This window comes from Lactuca saligna, chromosome 4 (genome assembly GCF_052625555.1).
Source record: "Lactuca saligna cultivar CGN05327 chromosome 4, ASM5262555v1, whole genome shotgun sequence".
Lineage (NCBI taxonomy): Eukaryota > Viridiplantae > Streptophyta > Magnoliopsida > Asterales > Asteraceae > Lactuca > Lactuca saligna.
The window spans coordinates 125,904,972-125,926,787 of NC_136420.1; the positions used below are offsets into that span (position 1 = coordinate 125,904,972).

At 39.1% G+C, this 21,816-nt stretch overlaps 1 non-coding gene across 1 annotated transcript; it reads right to left on the reverse strand.

The window, feature by feature from the left end:
* Positions 1-20,052: 20,052 nt before the first annotated feature.
* LOC145044422 (small nucleolar RNA R71) lies at positions 20,053-20,159 on the reverse strand. Its single transcript, XR_013681375.1, has one exon. It is a non-coding gene; the product is annotated as a small nucleolar RNA R71 (small nucleolar RNA).
* Between the last annotated feature and the right edge of the window lie 1,657 nt (positions 20,160-21,816).

Sequence of the window (21,816 nt, forward strand, 5' to 3'; positions counted from 1 at the left end):
GCTGTGCTTTCTTCTTCTTCGTTGGGGGGGGGGGGGGAAGATCTGTCTTTGAGGGTTTTCGCTTCTTAGGAGAAGGACCCTTTGCCCCCTTTGCTGCTTTCTTGATCTTCCCTTTCTCGGGTTTCTTCCCTCTAGCAGCTAGTTTATCTGCATCATTAATGGACTCAACCATTTCCGCAGAAAGTTCCCGTGGACCCGAAGGACGAAAGTCCTTGTAGGCCTTCATTATAACGCTCTCCTTGGACACCCCAGCGGACATAGAATCCAGAATGGATCCGGTGAAGGAGAACATGGTCGGATCGGTAACGATGATCTTGGTGGTGTGGAAGACACTGATGGAGGAGAGAAGGGAATCTACAACTGTTGGAATATGAAGTTTATCCATGGCCCACTTGGTGATCAGCGTCCAAAATCTGGCGTAGGACATTTCAGTGTGGCGAGAGGAGGAGGATAGGCTCTGAATGAGTTGTTTCCAGAGAACCGAGTTGTAGTCGAGGTTGATGCCATGATATAGACCATAGAGAATGGTCATGAACAACTTACTGGCCCCATCAGAACAAGAACTGCGCTCAGAGAGCCCTTTGAATAGAATGGTGAAGAAACCATTCCATGGAGGAGGAAGACACGACTTCTTGAACTTAGTGACCGTCGTGAGAATTTCCGTGTAGCCCATGTTGTAGAACATTGAAAATAACTGTCCTACTAAGATGGAATCGGGATTAACCCTAGATTCATCGGCGTCAAAACCTAGGAGCCAACAGAATCGTTGCTTAGAGATGGAGGTCTTGTGAGAAAGAAGGTCGAAGTAGATTCGATCCACTGATCTATCATAATGGGCAGTGGAGAAGACCTGGGAAAGGCATACCATGGGCACAATCTCGACCTTGGAAAGAGCTAGCACCAATGGAGAGTATTTGAGACACTCCACCATGGGATACATATAATTCTCGTAAGCTTTAGGGTTTAAATCGATCACCAGACTTTGTTGAGCGCGGATGGGAAGAATGTTGGTGCGGGAAGAGGTTTCCTGAACAGAGGAAGAGTCCCCCATTGTTGAATGTGGAAGATGATGAACAATAGAGTATAAATCGCCTTATTTTGCTCGTTTGATTTTTGATTCCTGTAAGTATGGAATGAAACAGAGGAGTTCCTTTTATACTGTGGGTAGAGGAAAGAGAAAAATCGTCCCCCAAATCTTCTTGATACACGAAACGGTTTCGGATGTGACAGAAGCGCGATGGTTGGCACCCTCGATGATTACGCATGAGAGAGAAAAATTGTTCCATTTTGCACGTGTGCCCGTCAACTCACTATTGAAGCCATTACTCTGTCGGCTGAGTCAGCATCTTATCTGTTAAATTGTTGTCGTCCAAACACAAGATTATAATAGAACCGAACGAGATTTTTGGAAAATCAAGGATTTTCGTGCATAGAGTGTCGAAGATAAGGAAATAAAGTGATATTTATGTGGGAATTTGTGATGTCAATATAGACACAAAACAGTTGATCCCGGGCACGAATCACTTTCTTCAAGGTCAAGAGAGACCTTAAAGTGTCTGTATGGATTCCCGTTGAATTACGATCAATCACTTGCTAAGAAGTGTTGAAAGGAATCTTTTTATAAGGCTTAAAAGGGTGGCTTTCACTTCAGTTTAGAATCCCAGACCTTGACATAAGACCGAGACTAAATGAAGTACCTGTGAGACCGATGTGGTCTGTTGAACAAGTAGGTTGGAATATGTATATAGTGACTTATTGAAGATGTGTGATGGTGAAATCTCAAAAAAATTTAAAATTGGATTCTAAGGGAAGAAATGTTATGGTAAATAACAATTTCATAAGAATGTCACAACGAAAAGAGATTTCATGTTTACCGTCAATTCATGTTAGGTATTGAATTTTGGGTTTCACTAAGCACGTAGTGACACAAGGCTTAGATCATAAACACAGAGATTGTCTAACCATAAACCTCAGTGGTTAATTCTGAGAGTCTCAAGGGTTACGATATGAGACCGAAATATTGAGGTGGTGAAGAGAAACTATAGTACCTCTGCTGAAAATAGTGACCAAGCAGTGAACTCTTAACCCATATGAGAAAAGAGTAAGGTAGCTCAGGATTAGAATAAATGGAGCAGCCTTATTGGGAAGACAAGGTTTGTATATACCTAGTCATTAAGGCTTTTATTCAAAATCAGTTGAGGCCTTGGACAACATGCAACAACATGGTTCTAGGGACGCTTAACTATTAAAAAGTGTGGGAACGAAACCTGTCCCATCGATATTTAAACAAGAATGAAAGAAAAAGAAAGAAAAAAAATATTTTTGGATATTTTAAGTTTTTCAAAAGAGAAAAACCAAACAGAATAAAAATAAAAAATTGAACCGAACCCGAAATGGACCGAACGCTTGGTTCATTTCGGTTCCAATTTTTTTTTTTTTGGATTTTTGGAAAACAACTTTACAAAAGTTTACAACCATAGACAACACCTTTTTGAGATTGAGCGAAAATATGTGCAATGGGACCGAACCCGAAATAGACAGAGCGTTCGGTTCATTTCGGTTCCCATGTGAACCGAACCCGAAATGGACCGAGCGTTCGGTTCATTTCGCTTCTAACTTTTAACTTTGAGATGGTGTTTTTGGTACCGATTCTGATTCCATCATTCCTAGGCCTTGAAGGATTTTATTGAAAGTTGCTTCAGGTAGGGCTTTGGTGAAGATATCGGCCAGTTGATCAGTGGTTCGAACAAAGTGAATTTTGACATTTCCATCCTCCACATGATCCTTAATGAAGTGATACCTCAGTGCTATATGCTTGGTCTTAGAGTGTTGCACTGGGTTATGACAGATCCTAATTGCACTTTCTGAATCGCAATATAGTGGGATCTTTTTCATGTTGAGTCCATAATCTCTGAGCTGGCTTTGGATCCAAATGATTTCAGATGTGCAAGAGGCGGCTGTGATGTACTCTGCTTCGGCTGTAGGAAGGGAAACGCAGGTTTGCTTCTTTAACTGCCAGCTTACCAACTTCCCATCAAGGAATTGGCAACCCCCTATGGTGCTTTTCCTGTCTAAACCGCATCCTCCAAGGTCTGCATCAGAGAAGGCTTGAATGAAGAAGCCTGAGTTTGATGGATACCATAGACCGAGAGAGGTAGTTCGCTTCGGATACCTGAGTATATTTTTCACTGCAAGCATATGTGGTTCTCGAGGGTTCGCCTGAAACCTAGCACAATAACATACGGAAATCATGATATAAGGTCTACTAGTAGTAAGATACATTAAGGACCCAATCATCAGGCGGTATAGCGTAATGTCAACTGCCGGTTTCTCCACCGAAGGTGTGAGTTTGGTGCCGAATGCCATTGGAACGTTGACCTTTGAGTCTCCCATCATACCAAATTTGGCAAGAAGAGTTTTGGTGTATGCTTCCTGGTTGATAAAGATGCCTTCGGGTCCCTGTCTAATATTTAAACCAAGGAAAAAATTAATCGGACCCATGGAGCTCATTTCAAATTTAGTCTCCATCAGCTTTCTAAATTCAGCTGTTAAGCTGGGATTCGTTGAGCCAAAGATGATATCATCGACATAGATTTTTACAATCATAAGGTGGTTACCTTCCTTCTTACGAAAGAAGGTTGGATCAACCGAACCTTGTTTGAATTTGGACATCTTTAAAAACTTAGTTAGCATTTCATACCAGGCCCTAGGTGCTTGTTTTAGACCGTGAACCGCCTTATCAAGAATATAGCAGTGATTTGGGAACTTCTCATTGAAAAAACCAGGAGGTTGCTCCACGTAGACTGTTTCTTCAAGGTCTCCATTCAGAAAAGTGCATTTGACGTCCATTTGGTAGACCTCGAAGTTTTTGTGCGCTGCATAGGCAAGTAATATTCGAACAGATTCCAGCCTTGCAACTGGAGTGAAAGTCTCTTCATAATCAATTCCTTCTTCATGGCAATATCCTTTCACCACTAAACGAGCTTTGTTCCTTATTACGTTACCTTCCTTGTCTATTTTATTTCTAAAGACCCATTTGAGACCAACAACGGAGGCATCTTGAGGAGTTGGAATGAGACGCCAAACTTTATTTCTTTCGAACTCATTAAGTTCGTCTTGCATAGCTTGAACCCAATCAGAGTAATCAAGAGCAGTGTTTACTGTCTTTGGTTCAACCTTTGAGATGAAAGAATTAAACATGCAGAACTCAACTTTGGAAAATAAAGAAGTTTGTTTTGCCTTCAGTTGAGATCTGGTCAACACCTTTTCAGAGACATCACCCACAACCTGTGAAACAGGATGATTTCTAGTCCATTTGACAAGAGGAGGGTAATTTGGATCATAGGAAGGATCCAATTCAGCGTTCACCAATTCTTCCAGTTCTGATTGACTATCTTCGTCATAAAACGTATTGGCATTCTCCCCCTCGAATGATGAGCATTCTGGTGCAGTGGGACTTTCGGGTGTAGTGATGTGTTCGGGTGCTATAGTGCCTTCGGGTGCTATAGTGCCTTCAGATGTTGTGGAGCGTTCGGGTGCTACAGTACCTTCAGGTGCTGTGGAGCATTCGGTTGCTACAGTACCTTCAGGTGTTGTGGAGCGTTCGGGTGCTACAGTACCTTCGGGTGCTACAGTACTTTCGGGTGCTACAGTACCTTCGGGTGCTACTGGATCAGAGTGCTCCCCTTCAACTGGTGCATTGTGCTGAGAAGTTTTATTTGGAGCTGATTCTCCGTCATCCAGTCGATTGGCAGCTTCATCAACGATTTGCTTTAGATGGTTGATTTTTTTGTCTGCTGCCTTGGCTTCAGAGAGAGTAGCTTTCTCAGGTTCATCGAATAACTCGACAAACTGCTCAAACAAATTAGCAATCGAGGCCGTAACATGACTTGTCTGAGTGAAAATTTCTCCAATTGCTTCTTCAGTAGCGTTTATCCTTTTGACGAAGCTGTCATCGAAAGTCGCATAATATGTCTCTTCAATCTTCCTTGAACGCTTGTTTAAGACCCGATATGCTTTTGAAGTAAGAGAGTATCCCAGAAAAATTCCTTCATCGGCTTTTACGTCGAACTTGTTACGATGTTCTTTAGAATTGAAGATAAAGCATCGTGAGCCGAACACGTGGAAGAATTTGACATTCGTTTTTCTGTTGTTGATGATCTCATAAGGGGTGAGAGTCAAACGCTTATTGAGATAGGATCTGTTTTGTGTAAAACAAGCTGCAGAAATAGCATTAGCCCAGAAATATAATGGTAAGGAAGCAAAACTTAACATGGTTCTGGCCGCCTCACACAAAGATCGGTTTCGTCTTTCGACAATTCCATTTTGTTGAGGGGTGTAGGGAGCTGAGAAGGTGTGACTGATTCCTTTCTCCGCTAGAAAGTCTTCAAATTCTTTATTTTTAAACTCCAGCCCATTGTCGCTTCTAATGTTCCGTACAACTTTCTTCAGCTGCACTTCAACTTGCTTGATAAACAGCTTGTGAGTTGCCTCAGATTTTTGCTTCAGAAAGAACACCCATGTAAAACGTGAAAAGTCATCGACAATAACAAGAATATACTTGTTACCGCCTATGCTTTCAATAGAAGATGGACCACACAAGTCAATGTGAATTAACTCAAGTGGTTCAACAACCTTTGTGTTTATGATGGATGGGTGACTTTGACGACTTTGCTTCCCCATTTCACATGCAGCACACAAATGTTCTCGATCAAACTTAAGAAATGGAAGACCCCTAACATGACCTCCTTTGATGAGTTTATTAATATCCTTGAAATTGAGATGGGAGAGCCTTTGGTGCCACAGCCAGCTTTCATCAGAATGTGCTTTGGATAACAGAAAAATAGCTGGGTTTCCTTTGATAGGTTTGAGATTGAGATGAAACATTTCGCCTTGGCGATCTGATTTGAGAATTACCCTTTTTGTCTTCTTCTCTATGATTTCCGAACCCTCATCATCAAATGAAACTTTAAGACCAGTACCTCCAACAAGCTGAGACACACTGATGAGATTGTGTTGCAGTCCTTCAACATATGCAACCTTTCTTATTGTGAACTCTCCATTCGTTATCATACCACACCCTTTAATCGTGCCATATGAGTTGTTCCCAAACTTGACATTTCCACCATTTGAAAGAGATCGAAATTCCCTCAGCTCTTCTTTCCTTCCTGTCATGTGACGCGAGCATCCACTGTCAATATACCATTCTTCGTCGAACTGCTCGTCACTGATAACCTACAAAAATTAAGCAGATTTAGGAACCCAAAGTTTCTTGGGTCCACGTGAGCCTTTCACAGGAACAGGAATAGTGAGAGAGATATCAACGAAATATGTTCTTTTTATTAAAGTTGTTTCATTTTTCTTTTGAATGGTGTAAACTTTAATTTTATTGGGATTTGTTGCAGTTGGTTTGATTTTAGGTTCAGGTGTTTGAACTTTGGAATTCTTTTGATCACTCTTGACCGAGGAAACCTTCGATTTTCCTTTCAAATCTGTTGAAGATTTTGGATTCTGAGTTTGAACATAATTTAATTTAGAATGAGGTTGAGAAGAGTTAGAAAGAGAGAATTTAGCTTGACTTGATATTTTAGGTGACCTTTTTGTTGGTGGTCATGGGATAGACCGAACCTTGAGCCTTGATAACCAGTGCTCTCGGGACCGAACATGTGCTTTCGGTTGCTTGAGTGCTCTGAGCCGAACCTATGCTTTCGGTTGTTTGTGTGTTCTGAGCCGAACCTATGCTTTCGATTGTGAATACCTCCTTGCGGTCTAAAATCCGTTTTCTCTGACTTCCTATTATGATCAAAAAAATGATCGTTTTGAGATTGCCAGAACTGTTTTCGCTCTGAGAGATTCTTCTTATATCTCAGATTCCTCTGTTGCTTTTGGTTTCTCACCTGTTTGGGTTGCCTGTGAATATTCGCCTTTTGTTTTGGCTTTTGAACAATAGGTTCGTTTGTTGTAGATGAGTTTTCGGTAGAAGGGGTGACTTTATCTAATGGGATTTCTTTAGTGCCGGTAGTGCTTGGCACGTCAAAGTTATCAGGCTTGTTCAGTGGCTCTGGAATAGATCTTCCTTTTGTTTTCTAGGATATTCGCTCTGATAGACCAACTGTTTCATCAGCATTGTCGATAGGGGCAGACCAGAAGAACTCATCACAACCATTAGCATTATCTTCGTTTACAATGGCTGTGACTTAGGCTGTCTGATGTTCAGATACACCTGTGACCTTATACACTTGATTTGGAGTTGTCCCTACCTTTTTAAGGTATACAACAGCCTTTTCTTCAAGAATCGGGGACTTTTGTTGGGAAAACCGAGCAAACTCCACAGAATTTTCTGAGATAAGATTTTTGTGGTTTTCGGGTTCGCTCTTGACAAACTCAGAACAGTCAACTTCATCCTCTATAGAAATTTCACTCATATCATCATCCTCATTAAGCTCAGATGCATTTTCAACATTAATTTTGTTTTCTGAGCTCAAATTGGCATTCAATGAGTCAAACTTTTGTATGGTTTCGGTCCTTAGATTCAGTTTATCATTTTCATCCAAAAGTTTTTCAGCATGTCCTTATGGTCCTTGGACTTTATGAAAGATTCAATTTTGTCTAGGCCATACATATAAGTCGGATTTACATCCTCAGATGAAACTACACTTTCGCAATTGTATGCTTCAGCATCGATTTCATCTTCCTGAAACTCAAGGAAGGGCAAAATCATGTGATGAATTTTCTGTCCTATTTCGCAATTAAGATGTAGTTGAGTAATATTAGAATAAAGACGCTTAGAAATAAAAAAAAACACATTTCTTTGTTTGAAAAGTTTTAAATTATCTCTTTGCAAATAAATGTTTTCGTCTTTGGATTTGATCAGCTCCGCCTCCTTCAGCTCTATCCACATCCTCCGTTCTTCACTCTTTGAACACACCCTGCTTATTTGGTCAGTTAGGTTAGAATTGGTGACCCGTGTTTGAGTTAAACTGCTATCTAGATGAGAGATTCTTCAATTTACATTTTTTAATTCCTTTTCATATGATTTTTGTGGGACTTTGAATGAAACAAAATTAGATTGTACCTTCTTGATTAATTCATCAAGCTCATTAAACGGCACGCTGAGAGGTTTTGCTGTGAAACACAAGTCCTTTCGCTCTTCATGTCTCTATTCCCACTGTCTGTGTTGTATCCCCTCATTTGAGATACATCCGACACCATCAAGCACTTTCCACCGCTTCCTTCATCTTTCGCAACATAATCCTTTCCATGAGATGGCTTCCTGACTTCATCATCCTCAGAGTTGGTTGACCAGACCTCCACGCGACCGAACTCATCATCCGCTACATAACCCTGTACAATTAAAGCATTCATTGAAGGGTTAGTGATAGTTTTCTTTCTCTTTATCTCTTCCAGCTTTTTCATTAACATAGCTTCTTCATCTTTCTCCTCATCCTTTTCTGCCATTTTCTTTAGGACACAGTCTTTGGCATAGTGGTTCTTTCCTCCACAATAGTAGCAGTTCACTCCCGAATCTCCTTCAACTTTCGGTTCTTTCTTTGGTTCTTCTGTTTTTGGTTCTTCCCTGACCTTTTCAGAACTATAACTTCCCTCCCAATTATGGTTCTTATTGATAGGGAACCTTTTCTTGATGAGCTTTTTCGGGTTTGACACCATCATTGCATAGTCTTCAGAGGTAAGGTCATGGTCTTCTAAGTTAAGATCTTCATCTTCCATCACGCCTTTGCTTTTGGACAGAAGTGCCAATGACCCCAAGCTCGAAACCACATTTTTCTCCTACAAGACAATCTTTTCTTGGGATTTCAAAATCCCTACCAGCTTTGCGAATGAGTAAGATTTGAATTGCTCATGTGCTTTAAGAGTGGACACAATTGCTCTCCACTCAGATCTAAGACCGTTTAAAAACGTAACCTTTTGTTCAATCAACTTCCTTTTAATATCGTGTTTAATCATCTTACTGAGAAGATGATTGAAACGATCAAACGTCTGAGTGACAGTTTCTTCAGGATTCTGCTTAAATTCATCGAATTCAGACAAAAGTAAGGTTTGAATTGAATGCTCGAGATCTTCGTCTGTGGAATATAGCTCTCGCAGCCTATCCCATATTTCTTTAGCAGTGCTGCACGAACTCACCAGCCTGAAAGTGTCAGATTGAAGAGCGAATCTGATTAGTCTCAATGCTTTAATATTGCACTGAAATTTATCCTTTTCATCTTGGGCAACATCTTTTACGTCTTTCAACAGATCATTATACTCTTTCTGAGTTTTAATGATTCTTGACGTTGCTGAATGAGCGAATGGTCCAGACACGATTGCTTCCCAAATAAGATATTCATTGTCTTCAGATCCAATGATATAATCTTCAAAGTGATGTGCCCAGACTTCGTAATCATGGGTGTAAAGGATTGGAATCCTTTGTTGTTGACCTAATACTATTTGAGATGTTGATAGGATTTGGTTTAGAGTCGTCCATGCTCGATCGTTTAACCTGTTTGAAAGATCAGACTTGTAATATATAATATTAAGGCAAAACGAATAAGTAATGAGATACGTCAATTATGGAGTGACGGCTCAATAAATATTAGTTAATGCAGAATAAACCCTAATAGCTTCTTTCACAGAAGAGATGTGTATGAATTACACAGCCTCCTGCTATGATACCAATTGATGAGGTATGAAAACTCTTTGATCGATTAGATCTTTGCAACAGGTAGATAATGAAAGTAAAACAATGAAACAATACTCAAGAATGGATATGAATGAGTCGAATGATTAGAACGTTCAATCCTCAGCAGAGCTCGATAAAGAACTTCCGCTATAGAGGATTTTAGGGTTACAAAAGAGATCTTCTTAATTACACGTAAAAAAACGATCTATCAGTTACCAAAAAGATGCATGCAAGCATCTATTAATACACAAAACCTAATAAAACAAGATACGGATGGACAGGCCCATGTCATATACAAAATGGGCTAAGAGGCGAGCCCAAGACGCAACATCAAATACCCAACAGAAGGAAGTGAAGTTCGAATGGGGTGAAGCCCAAGAAAAAGCTTTCTCAACTCTAAAAGATCTTTTGACTCATGCTCCAATCTTATCACTCCCAGAAGGTGATGATGATTTCTCCGTGTATAGCAATGCTTCAAGATTGGGACTTAGTTGTGTGTTGATGCAACGTGGTAAAGTACTAGCCTATGCCTCAAGACAACTGAAAGATTATGAAAAGAATTATCCCACCCATGATCTCAAACTCACTGCAGTAGTATTTGCCCTAAAACTTTGGAGACATTATATTTTTGGTACGAAATGCCAATTGTTTACCGACCACAAGAGTCTCAAGTATATATTCAGTCAGCAAACTCTGAATATGAGACAACAACAAGCCATGGAGCTGATCAAAGACTATGACTGCGAAATCCTGTACCATCCTGGAAAGGCTAATGTGGTTGCAGATGCACTTAGAAGGAAGGTTTATCGTAATAGTATGTGTTATACTATTACTCACACTATGGTGAAGTTCACTATTCTTGATGAACTAGAGAAGTGGCAAGTTGAGGCCTTAAAGCCAAAAAATGTGAAGAAGGAAGGAATGGTACATTATGCTGATGTTTTGCTTGATGATCCACGAGGATTAAAAGTATTTAAGAATCGACTATGAATTCCAAAGATTGGTGGATTAAGATAGAAGATTTTAGATGAAGCTCATAAGTCTAAGCTGTCAATACATCCTGGTACAAGTAAAATGTACTATGATGTAAGAGATGATTATTGGTGGCCTGGATTAAAGAGAGACATTGGAAGATATGTACAGGAATGCTTAGTATGCTTACAAGTCAAAGAAGAGCACCAAAAGCCTTATCGAACCCCAAAAAGTCTTAGTGTTCATGTATAGAAATGGGAAGAGCTGTCCATCGATTTTATTACCAAATTGCCAAAGATTGCTAGACAACATGATAGCATTTGGGTAATCGTTGACTGCCTGACTAAGAGTGCACATTTTCTCGCCATGCGTGAAACGGCTCCATTGGAGAAATATGCACAAGTATACTTGGATGAAATTGTTTCAAGACATGGTGTGCCACTACAGATCATTTCGATTGTGATACTCGCTTCACTTCTCACTTTTGGGCGAGTATGCTCTCAGCACCGCTTATCATCCCCAGACAGATTGTCAGACAGAGAGAACAATCCAAACAGTAGAAGATATGCTTCGTGCATGTGTCTTGGAGTTCAGTGGTAACTAGGATAAATACTTACCGCTTGTCGACTTTCGTATAATAACAGTTACCACACTTCAATCAAAATGCCACCATATGAAGCATTATGTGGTCGCATATGTCGTACGCCGTTATGTTGGCATGATGTAGGACAGAAGATCCTTGGAGGCCCTGAAATGATTCAAGACACCACCAACAAGATTCAAATCGTACGAGAAACAATGAAAGCGACCCAGGATCGACAGAACTCCTATACAGAAAAGAGAAGACGACCTATGAAATTCTAAGTGGGTGATTTCGTGATGCTTAAGGTATCCCCATGGAAAGGCCATTTGCGATTTGGGATGAAAGGAAAGTTGAGTCCTAGATTGTTGGTCCTTTCAAAATCATCCAGAGAATTGGAAAGCAAGCATACCGCTTAGAATTACCTGAATATTTGGCAAGTATTCATGATGTTTTTCATGTGACTTATCTGCGCAAATGCTTGAGCATCTATGATGAGACAGTTCTATTATCCGAGTTGAAATCGAGGCCCAAACTATACTTGGGAGAGTAAGAATCAGATAAAAGCAAAATATCCCCATTTATTTTAATCGATATAATTTCGGGGACGAAATCTTCAAAAGGAGGAGGCATTTGTAACATACACATTTTGAAATCGTGTTTTGTAATGAATAATATTGTGAAATACTATGTGAAATTTAGTGTTGAGTTCTAACAGATGGTTTTTACTAGAAATAAAGTAAAACTATGTTTAGAATCAGTCAGAAAATATTGGAAGTCTTATGAGATTCCAATTAAAAGCCAAATAGTGAAATTTAGCGAAAATATAAAATTTTAAATAAGTAAAATTTTATTATTTAAAGTTGTAAATAATCCCGTTAGAAACTTGTAGACGAAAACCTCGTCGAAATCCGAGTAATAACAAAGAAGTTATGATAAATCGAAGATCCGCGACAAAACCGGCACGGCGCCGAATGACGTACAAAGTGAGTTTTTGATAAAATACTTTTTAGACTTAGTGATCTAAATGAAAGTCGTATTATTCATTAAACCTAGAAGTTCGATAAAAAGAACGCCAAAATCTGACTTCATATGAGGAAATTATGATTTTTCTAAGTTTCGGATAAGCAGTAGACAACTAAAAACTCGATTTCCTAAAAAAGAATCGAAGGTCTCGTCATTTGTAGTACAACAGTAAAAGGTCTGACGAAAACGGACGTCGGATGAAGAAGTTATGAATTTTTAACGGATTTTCCTGTCCCCGTCTGTTAAAAATAATAATATTAAAATTAAAGTCAAAACTAGACGACGAGGTCTAAAGGAAAGTTGTAGAGCATAATTTTAGCAACGCGTGCATATAAAGAACGTCAAAAACGGACGTCGTATGTGAAAGTTATGGATTTTAGAAGTTTGGGTGCAATTTTCGAGAAATTTGCATGGATAAGAAGAGGCCACATCACCTCGCACGAAGTAGCTGCATCACCGAAGTCGTGGCCCAGTTCGAGGACCGACGCGTGTCGCATATGTGGAGGAATCCGAAGCAGCCACGTAACACCCACGAGCCTCTGACGCATCGTTCGCATCGGAGCCACGTCTGAGCCTTGCAGCAGCCTCGTGGCCTCCGCTTCTCTTTCTGCGTGTCCGAAGCTTGCATGAGCCACGCCTCCCCTTCGATCTGAACTTCGTAGCTGCGACGTGGGGCTTCCTCAACCATGCAATCCTCGGTCTTGCAACCTATAAAAGGGAGACCAGCGAGACTTGCCGACTAATTTTGGAAATTTGCCACTTTTCACCCCTTTTCCATATTTTCTTCATTTTGACTTTCCCCGAAGCCCCGATATCAATTTTAGCATCCAAAACACGTCCCAAAGCTCCCGAGCAGCCCGAAAATTTTATCTGTTCAGTTTTAAACCCCTACCTTTGCAGAGCCCTGTTTTCAATTAAGCTCCCGTTTTTCAACATAGAAAGTCATATTTAAAGCCGAAGTGCTACGCAAATTACTATTTTGACCCCCGTTTAATTCAAGGTGAGTTCAATATATAGGAACAATTGTATGTTATGTGTTATATGTGCTATGTGCTTTTCAGTATTATTATTCTGGGTTATTTTCCCGTGTTATTTTATTCGGTATTTTTATAGCAAATGTAATACCTTTGACCATGTGATTAGTGAAAGGACTTAGATTCACATTGGTACTAGTACGTAGCCTCTGTCCATGTAGAACATGTCACCCTAAGAGAATGACTTCTATTCTATGGCATTGGCAAATGGTTATACAGGACTATAAGCCTTAAATCTAACAAGATATTAATCAGAAATTGTATGTCTTCTATGCCATTTGGGCCAAAGTTTTATTGATGTATATCAAGCATTAGAAAGTATATCTTTGAATAAAGTCTTTGATTGATATGAACGCTTGTCACATGATTTCACATATGTCTTTGTTGTTCCTCTTTGCTTCTACCATATTGATGTATATATATGGCAGAACGTTATATTGTATCTATTATTGAACTTACTAAGCGTCAACGCTTACCCTATCAATGTTTAACAATTGCAGGTGATAAGTAACCAGTATGATCATATACTATTCAAAGATTTAGAATAGTGTGTAATAGTACTATTGTACTTTAGTTTATGTTTGTCTCAATTACAATATCCTAGGTAGTTATGTAATATATAACACTTTGTAATAGACGGTTTGTATCCAGTAGTTTGGAACCTCTTTATCTATGTAAAATATTACGTTTATGAATATGTAAGTAGCATGTTTTGGAGTAATAATACTGTGAAGACTGAAAGTTTGGGTCTTTCAGAAATATGAAAGTTTGGGTCTTTCACCAAACGTCGTTTGTAGCCGAGGAAAGACCACCGAGAGCAGCCGAATGAAGTTGTGCTAGTTAGAGATCATAGAAACCATTATTCTGATTGTTGCTATCGCTCGTGACCTTCCGGTTGTCGTTCGTGTTGTTGTTGCCAGCTGTTTCGCTCACAGTCGTCGCCACCCACCGTAGGTGGTTGTTGGGTCCCCTTTTCAAGCAAAGATGCATGTGTATGTCTCATAAGTTAGGTGTGAGGTGTATTGTTACTGTATTGCATTGTGTGTGTGTGTGTGCTATGTAATCTGGAATAAAAAGTAAGCCACCACCACCGTGAGGTAGTGGCTAGCACCTCCGACCACCGCCTGTCGCGATAGAGTGGTTGTGTGTGTGTGTGTGTGTTTATTTGGATATTTCGATGTAAAATGTGTTGTATGCCCAGAATAATCAAAGAAAACACCTGTCACCACCGGGAGGTGGTGGTTGCCATCTCATGCCACCATTATGCCGCCACCACCAGCCACCTTTGGTGGCTGTGTGCTTTTGTGTATGTGATTGTCATTTTGGGAGGCTTGGATATTTGTTTAGCTAAAATTCATAACCACCACCAAAAGGTGGTGGCGATCGCCATGAGTCACCGTTGACCACCACTACCCGAGGTGGTAGTGGGTGGTGCCTGACATGTTTAATCCTAATGGGCCCAATGAATCCCTAAGTGACCTAAAAGCCCAACCATATGACTAATGTGCTAGTATTTAGGTTGGAAACCCTCATTCGTGTTTGGAAAACCCTAATGTCATGAAACCCTGATTTTGGGGATTTGATCGGGACCCATACTAGAATTATTTAATAAACTTAAAATATTAATTAATAATCCTTTACAATTAACTTAAGGAAATATAGGACTTAATGGATTAAGTCCTTAATGGGTTAAGTAGGAACACTTAACCCTAATCATTATTTCATGTGAAAACTCTAATTTTACTTGGGCCTTAAGTTGGGCCTTCCTGTTGGGCTTTGGTGATTGGATTTTCGATGGGCTATCCAAGAATAAGTAAATGGACTACAATAATTGGATTTGCTTTAGGATAAGGCCCATGTGAAGGACTTGGGCCCAATTTGGAAAATTGGGCCATAGATGGGTCATAATTAGGCCTTTATGATTATGTGATATTAGGCCATTGGAATACCAAGACTTTGGACTAGAATAAATGGATGGGCCTTAAGGTAATACCAATAGAGGGTTGGGCCCTATTTGGAAAATTGGGTCATATGTTGAGATTTGGCCCATTAGTTGACTATTGGGCCTTTGCGGTGTGAGTTGGACCTTAGTCTTGGAACCCAATTATTAACTAGGTACTGTTTGATGTTGAAAGTTAGGTAATTTGTCATCCAACAGATGGAGTTTTATCCGTGGTACTTCAGTAGTGTGAGGTGAGTTGTCCTCACTATACGAACAGGGTCGAAGGCACCATTTCCTGCCCTTTTCGGATTTGTATCCAGGTTTATTACACGCTATGCTTTATGATTTGTATCTTGCTTATAGGATGGTTGCTATGTTGGTGATCCGTTAGATGAGTATCCTAGTTATAGGATGGTTTCTATGTTAGTGATCCGTTAAATCAATATCCTGGTTATAGGATGGTTGCTATGTTAGAGATCAGTTAGATCAGCATCCTGGTTATAGGATGGTTGCTATCTTATTGATCGGTTAGATCGATATCCTGGTTATAGGATGGTTTCCATGATTAGTGATCTGTTACATTTGTGTGATTATTTGTTTATATGTATGTACACATGTTTGCTGGTTTGGGAGATTAGGTTAAGGTAGGTCTTGCTTTGTGTTCTACGCCAACATACCCAGGGTCGACCGGATAGACTGCAGACCTGGGAGGGCGTATAGTTAGGCCAATGGCCGGACGAACGGTCCGGATACGCTAAAGGCCCTAACAAGCGTTCCAACTGTGCCGAAGGCTCGAAGAGCGGTCCAAATAGACTGATTGCCTATGAGGCAGTCCAGTCACACTGATGGCTCATTATGCGTACTGTATTTGTTTATATAATATGGTTATATCTGTATGGCGTTGGTATTTTGGGGGTAACTCACTAAGCCTTCGAGCTTACATTTATCGATTATTTTTTCAGGTACTTCTGATGATCGCGGGAAGGAAAAGGCATGATTGTGCACCTCCTTATGTTTTTACGGTTTGATTTTGGGAAACTCTGACATTAAACCATTTTGAAAACATGTTTGTAATAATTATTGGTTTTTGAACTATTTTAAAAGGTTTAAATTTAGCATGATTTTTATGGGTGTTACAGCTTGGTATTAGAGCCTTGGTTTGAGTGAATTGGAGGAAACACTCGTGTTTCTCCAGTCCCAAACTGAGGACAAGATTTTAAAATGATTTTCTTAAAATGTTTTAAAAATAATAAAGGAGGATGCAAGTGTACGATCAGTCGAAGCTCGCGGATAGACCCCAAAATACCTTATGGATGATTTGATTTATGGGATATGTTAGAACATCACACTATTACTAGACTAGGGATCTTTAGGAATTTCCTGATAGAATTTCCTGAGTATATGATGCCCGATAGGCCAGGTTTTTTCCATATATGAAATTGACATCATTACTGTAATTGCTTAGTGTTAGCATCATGATCATACATAGTTAAGATCTCATAGCCTGAGAATGTTTGTTTTGGGCTTATTTCCCGTTCTTTTTTGATGAAGTGCTTAGGTTAGGATCGAGTATTTGAAATTCTATAGGGTCTAGTGTTATGTATGTTTAGCATACACGAGTACTGCAGGGTTGGTTGAAGTTTCATGGGTGGGTTGTGCGAGGTCGGTAGTCTAGTATGAGATATTTAGCGTTCCTCTAGGAGTAAGAATTGAATGCTTGCTATGTTTATGCATATTGTTAGGGCATTGTGGCGATACTTGAGACAAATATAGGTAGTTGTGGAAGGTAGTATGGGCCCTTACTACCGAAATCACAGAACCCATATGCGTAGCAAGGAACTCACAACCCATAGGGTTTAGTTGGAAGTTGGTTCTTTGTTATTATATGGGTTATTAGAGATCATTCTGGTGTATTATCATAATAATGGTTACGAGATGTTTTGAGATTGGATCCATGTCAGGATCGGGAGCTTGCAGCCAGGATGGGCCTGTATGGTCAGAGGATCGTGTCAGGGAGATTATATAGGAGGAGGTGATTGAGATAGTCTGGGGTCAGATTTCGGAGATGTTTGGGTCTATCTTGACCATTATGGTTCAGTATTTTGATGAGAGCTATGAAGCCCTTGTTGAGACGGCTGTCGCAGCAGCTACATCAGCTATAACGGCGGCAAGGGAGGAGTTGGTTGTGCTTTCCAGTACTCGGACTTTTTACTAGGACATATTTTGATGGGTAGAGCGTTGCAATTACTTGGGATCAGGGAGATGTTCTGTACTCATTACATTCTACGGGTTCAGTGAGAGAGGCTATCACAGGAGTTTTTGGATTTGAGGCTTCGAGGGTTTTGCTTGAGGCCGGAATGCGAGTCGCGGGGACTCCGGAAGGGGGTGATAATTATGTTCAGCTGGGGTTTTGCAGCTGGAAGTAGAATGGTTAATTGATGGATTGGAATGTTGATATGTGTATATTTATACACATAATTATACATCATAACTTAATATTTTAATTACTTGTACACCCAAAGGATACTTAATTTACTATGAATTATGTTGCAGGGATAAAAGACACGCGTGGAGCGCAAAATGAAGCCAGAAGCTGGTAGCTGGAGGCAGGAAGCTGGACCTGGGAGTTGAAAGTATGAATTGAAGTTTTAAAATGATGAAAAATATACCCAACACGTCGTGGAGGCCTTACCACGGCGTGCTCACTTGAAGAATCCAAATTTGCTTCGAATACTTGTAGAGCACGGTATAAACATGAAGACCACTGCGTGGTGGCCTTGCCATGTCATGGTGATCTGAATTCTGGAAAACTATATATAGACCTCATTGTCCTGTGAATTTTGACTTTTAACTATGAAAAGAATTGTTACTTTTTACGGAGAAGCACCTGTTCTAAGGATTGGAAGCAAGGAATTCGATCATATCGTTAGAAGTAGGAGAATTAAGGCAACAAATCTCTACACTTTGATTTTTAATTAGTTTCTACCGTTTCAAACTCTTTGAATTTCGATTTTGTGTTTTTGTTTGCTGAAATCTTGAGCTAAATACTCATGACTTTCGTTTAGCCTAAGTTTGATTGTTTATTTATGGATTGGATTTAGTTATTTGGTTATTTGATGGTTTTTGCTTACCTCAAGTACTTTTGATAACTAGTTTTCTCTACTTATTGTTAAATTTGATTAAGTTAGCCTTACTATCTTCCTTAATTGAATTTGAATCTTATGATCTTGTGAATTGCAAAATTGTAGGACTAGAGTTGTGAACAAAACCTAGGGTTAAGTAGAAAAGTGGGTAAAAAAGTATAGGACCAAATATATGATGACAAATTATATATTGAATTCAATCAATGAACTAAATTGATCAATCATTTACAAGTCTAACCAATTTAAACTGAATACTAGTTAGCTTTTAAGTTTGTCCACTTGATCACCAAATAAATAAGCTAGTTTGCTAAAGGATTAAATTAATGAATACTAATTTGGTCATTTTAGGAATCGGTAACTGAAGAAACTAAAATCCATTGCACTTCCAGAAATCAACCACAATGAAAAGTAAATTTGAAGCTAAACCAAAGTCTCTCACTCACATTGGTTAATTTGTCGTTGCTATCTTGCCTTAGTTTAGTTTTAGCTTAATTAATTGACAACTAGTTAGTTTGGGAATTTAAGTATCCAGTCTTGGAAAACTAGGAAAACAAACCCTTTTCTGATTTTATTAGTAAGTATTAAATAGTGAAATAAAGTTAGCCAAAACACCGTTCTTTGAGTTCGAAACTTATTCTTACCATAGCCATACTATTACATAATTAGTTACACTAGCTAGTGTGTTTAATAGTCTAGTGAAAGACACATTATTTTATCAATTTGAACTTGAACAAATATATATACACATTAAATACACATCAACTTTTTAGCGCCGTTGGCGGGGAATGGTGCAACTTTAGTTACTTTATTTCAGCTATGTTATTAGGATTAGATACTGTTTAGTTATCATTTTTCTTTTATTTTCAGTTTTATTTCCATTTGACTCACCACGACATGGTAATTTTTACCACGCTGTGGGATCGTAACAGTTGAACTTCAGTTTTCGTTTTTGTTCTTTTTATGCATTTCCTTTGTTTATTTGCAGATCGTTTATGACCTATGGATTAAATTCCTCCTTGATCCCACCATTTGAAGACCTAAAATCCGCTTTTCGCAAAAACAAAGACAAAAACGTATGAGAATCCGATAAACCAAATATGTCACCTTTTAAGAATATCAAGTCGTTTTTTAGAAAGAAGAAAGGAAAAGTGGGGGAATCTTGAAAAACACAAAAGGACGAAGACACGAAGAGCAACCCAATGAAGGAAGATATCGAGTATGAAACAAAAAAGGAAGAAAGTGAAACTGAATCTGAAACAGAAAGTGAGATAAATAAAGAACCCAAAAACACCATGGTGAACATTACCGACTTTTCGATGGAGGCGTACAAAAAGAGAGTTCGAGACGACACCGGATTAGGGATTGTGCAACACACCATACCCGCCACTGCCACATTTCATCTTAAGGGGCACATCTTTTTTGCATTGAAGGAGATTCATCTCAACATAAAGGATCATGAGGATGCTTATAAGCATCAAGATGAAGTCAATGACATCACCGACTACTTTAATATTCCAAATGTTCGAAGAGAAATGATGTCATTGAGGATGCTCCCTGTCACTTTCAAGGGAGCTGCGAAGGATTGGCTGAAGCCACTTTCACCAGGCGCGATAACGATGTGGATAGGGATGCGTGAATTGTTTTTGGGACAAATTTTTCCGCCATCCAAGGTGGCTAAGCTCACAAAGGCGATTTCCAGTTTTGAACAACAAATGGGGGAGTCACTATATGAAGCATGGGAGTGCTATAAGGGTTTACTTAGAAATTTCCTTCAAAATGACCTCAACATGCAGCAAGAAGTGTCAATCTTTTATGATGGGGTAAAGACAAGTCCTTGACTCTCAAGGCCCGTTAACTAAGAAAAGTCCAGCGGAAATTAAGGAACTTGTTGAAGAATTATGTAAGAACTCTAAAGAATACCATAATCCAAGGAATGATGTAACGAGGGGATCTGCTAATGCTACCTCAGAAGAATTTTCAGCAGTACTGGAAATGTTGAAAAACATGAATAGAAGAATAAATATGATGGATCAAACAATCCATGCTATCCGAGTTGGGTGTGAAAACTATAACGGGCCGCATTTAACTAGAGATTGTGACCTTCATGAGAATGGAAACAAAAAGGTTCAAGCTTGTTGCTCGAGTGGTGATTGTTTTGATGAAGATTAGAGAAAGCCCAAGAAAAGGTGGTTATCCTATGATGAATATCAAAAAGGCGAAGGAAGAATAGTATGAACAAAAAGGGAGAGGATTTTACCAAAGAGAGGAACCATCGGTTGAAACAAAATCTGATTTTGATACCATGCTCACACGATTTATAGTCGCATCTGAAAAAAGGAACAAGGGAACTGAAGTAGCAATTAAAGAACACAAAATAATGATGAAGGAGCAACAAATAATGATGAAGGAACAACAAGAGATGATGAAAAACCAACAAGCACTATTGAGAAATCAAGAATCTTCAATCCTCAACATAGAACAACATCTCGGGCAACTAGCTATGAAATTCAATGAAAGGCCTATAGGAGGACCTCCAAGGAAAACTGAAAAAACCCAAGAGGAGCTCACATCCAAGCCATTTCCACTAGAAGTTGGAAAATTATCACTCATTTAATGCCCATCGACAGAAACAACTCGGACGGGAAAAAGGAATTTCAAGAAGAAAGTCAAGAACAAGGATCTAAAGAATCACCACAATTGAAACATTAAAATGACCCTTTTAAACTTCATCAGACCACATTCATCTTTGATCCGCAACCAATCCCTAATCAAGCTCATTGAAAGTCATGTTCAGCAACCGCAATGATCATCATTAGCACTTAGTCTTAATCTTTTATCTATTTGTTTCTAAAGTACTATCTTTTATCCAATGTTCCTTGCATGGCAACGTTAAACAGATAGGACCCCTCTAATATCTAAGACTCTATAAAAGGAGTTCTCACTTTCTAAATGAACACACATCTACATGCATCTTGATTCTCACATCTCATCTTACTTACTCTTCACATATCGTCTAAACTGCTTGCAAACTCTCTTCATAGAAAGTCACTAACTTATGTGTATACTTGATATAATACTCTCTTTGATCTCACTCACTAACTTCAATTGATTGAAATTCTTTTTAAGAATCAACTTATGTGTATACTTGATATAATACTTGTTGTCATTTATATTTCCTTACATTTCCGCATCTAACTATCTAACTATCTAACTCTGCTTATTATTGTTGAGCTTTATGATCCTCTGAGTTAAATTCCATTCCACATTATTTATTGTTCTAATGTTTTCTCCAGTGTGTTACTCAAGTTTTTCTATTAACAATTGGTATTAGAGCCAAAGTGGTTGCTTTTTAAACAAAACTCTGATCTGAAAAGGCTTTCTATACCACTGAAGCTCATGTAAAAAAAACTAAAAATGTTTTTAGAACAAGGAAATATGGC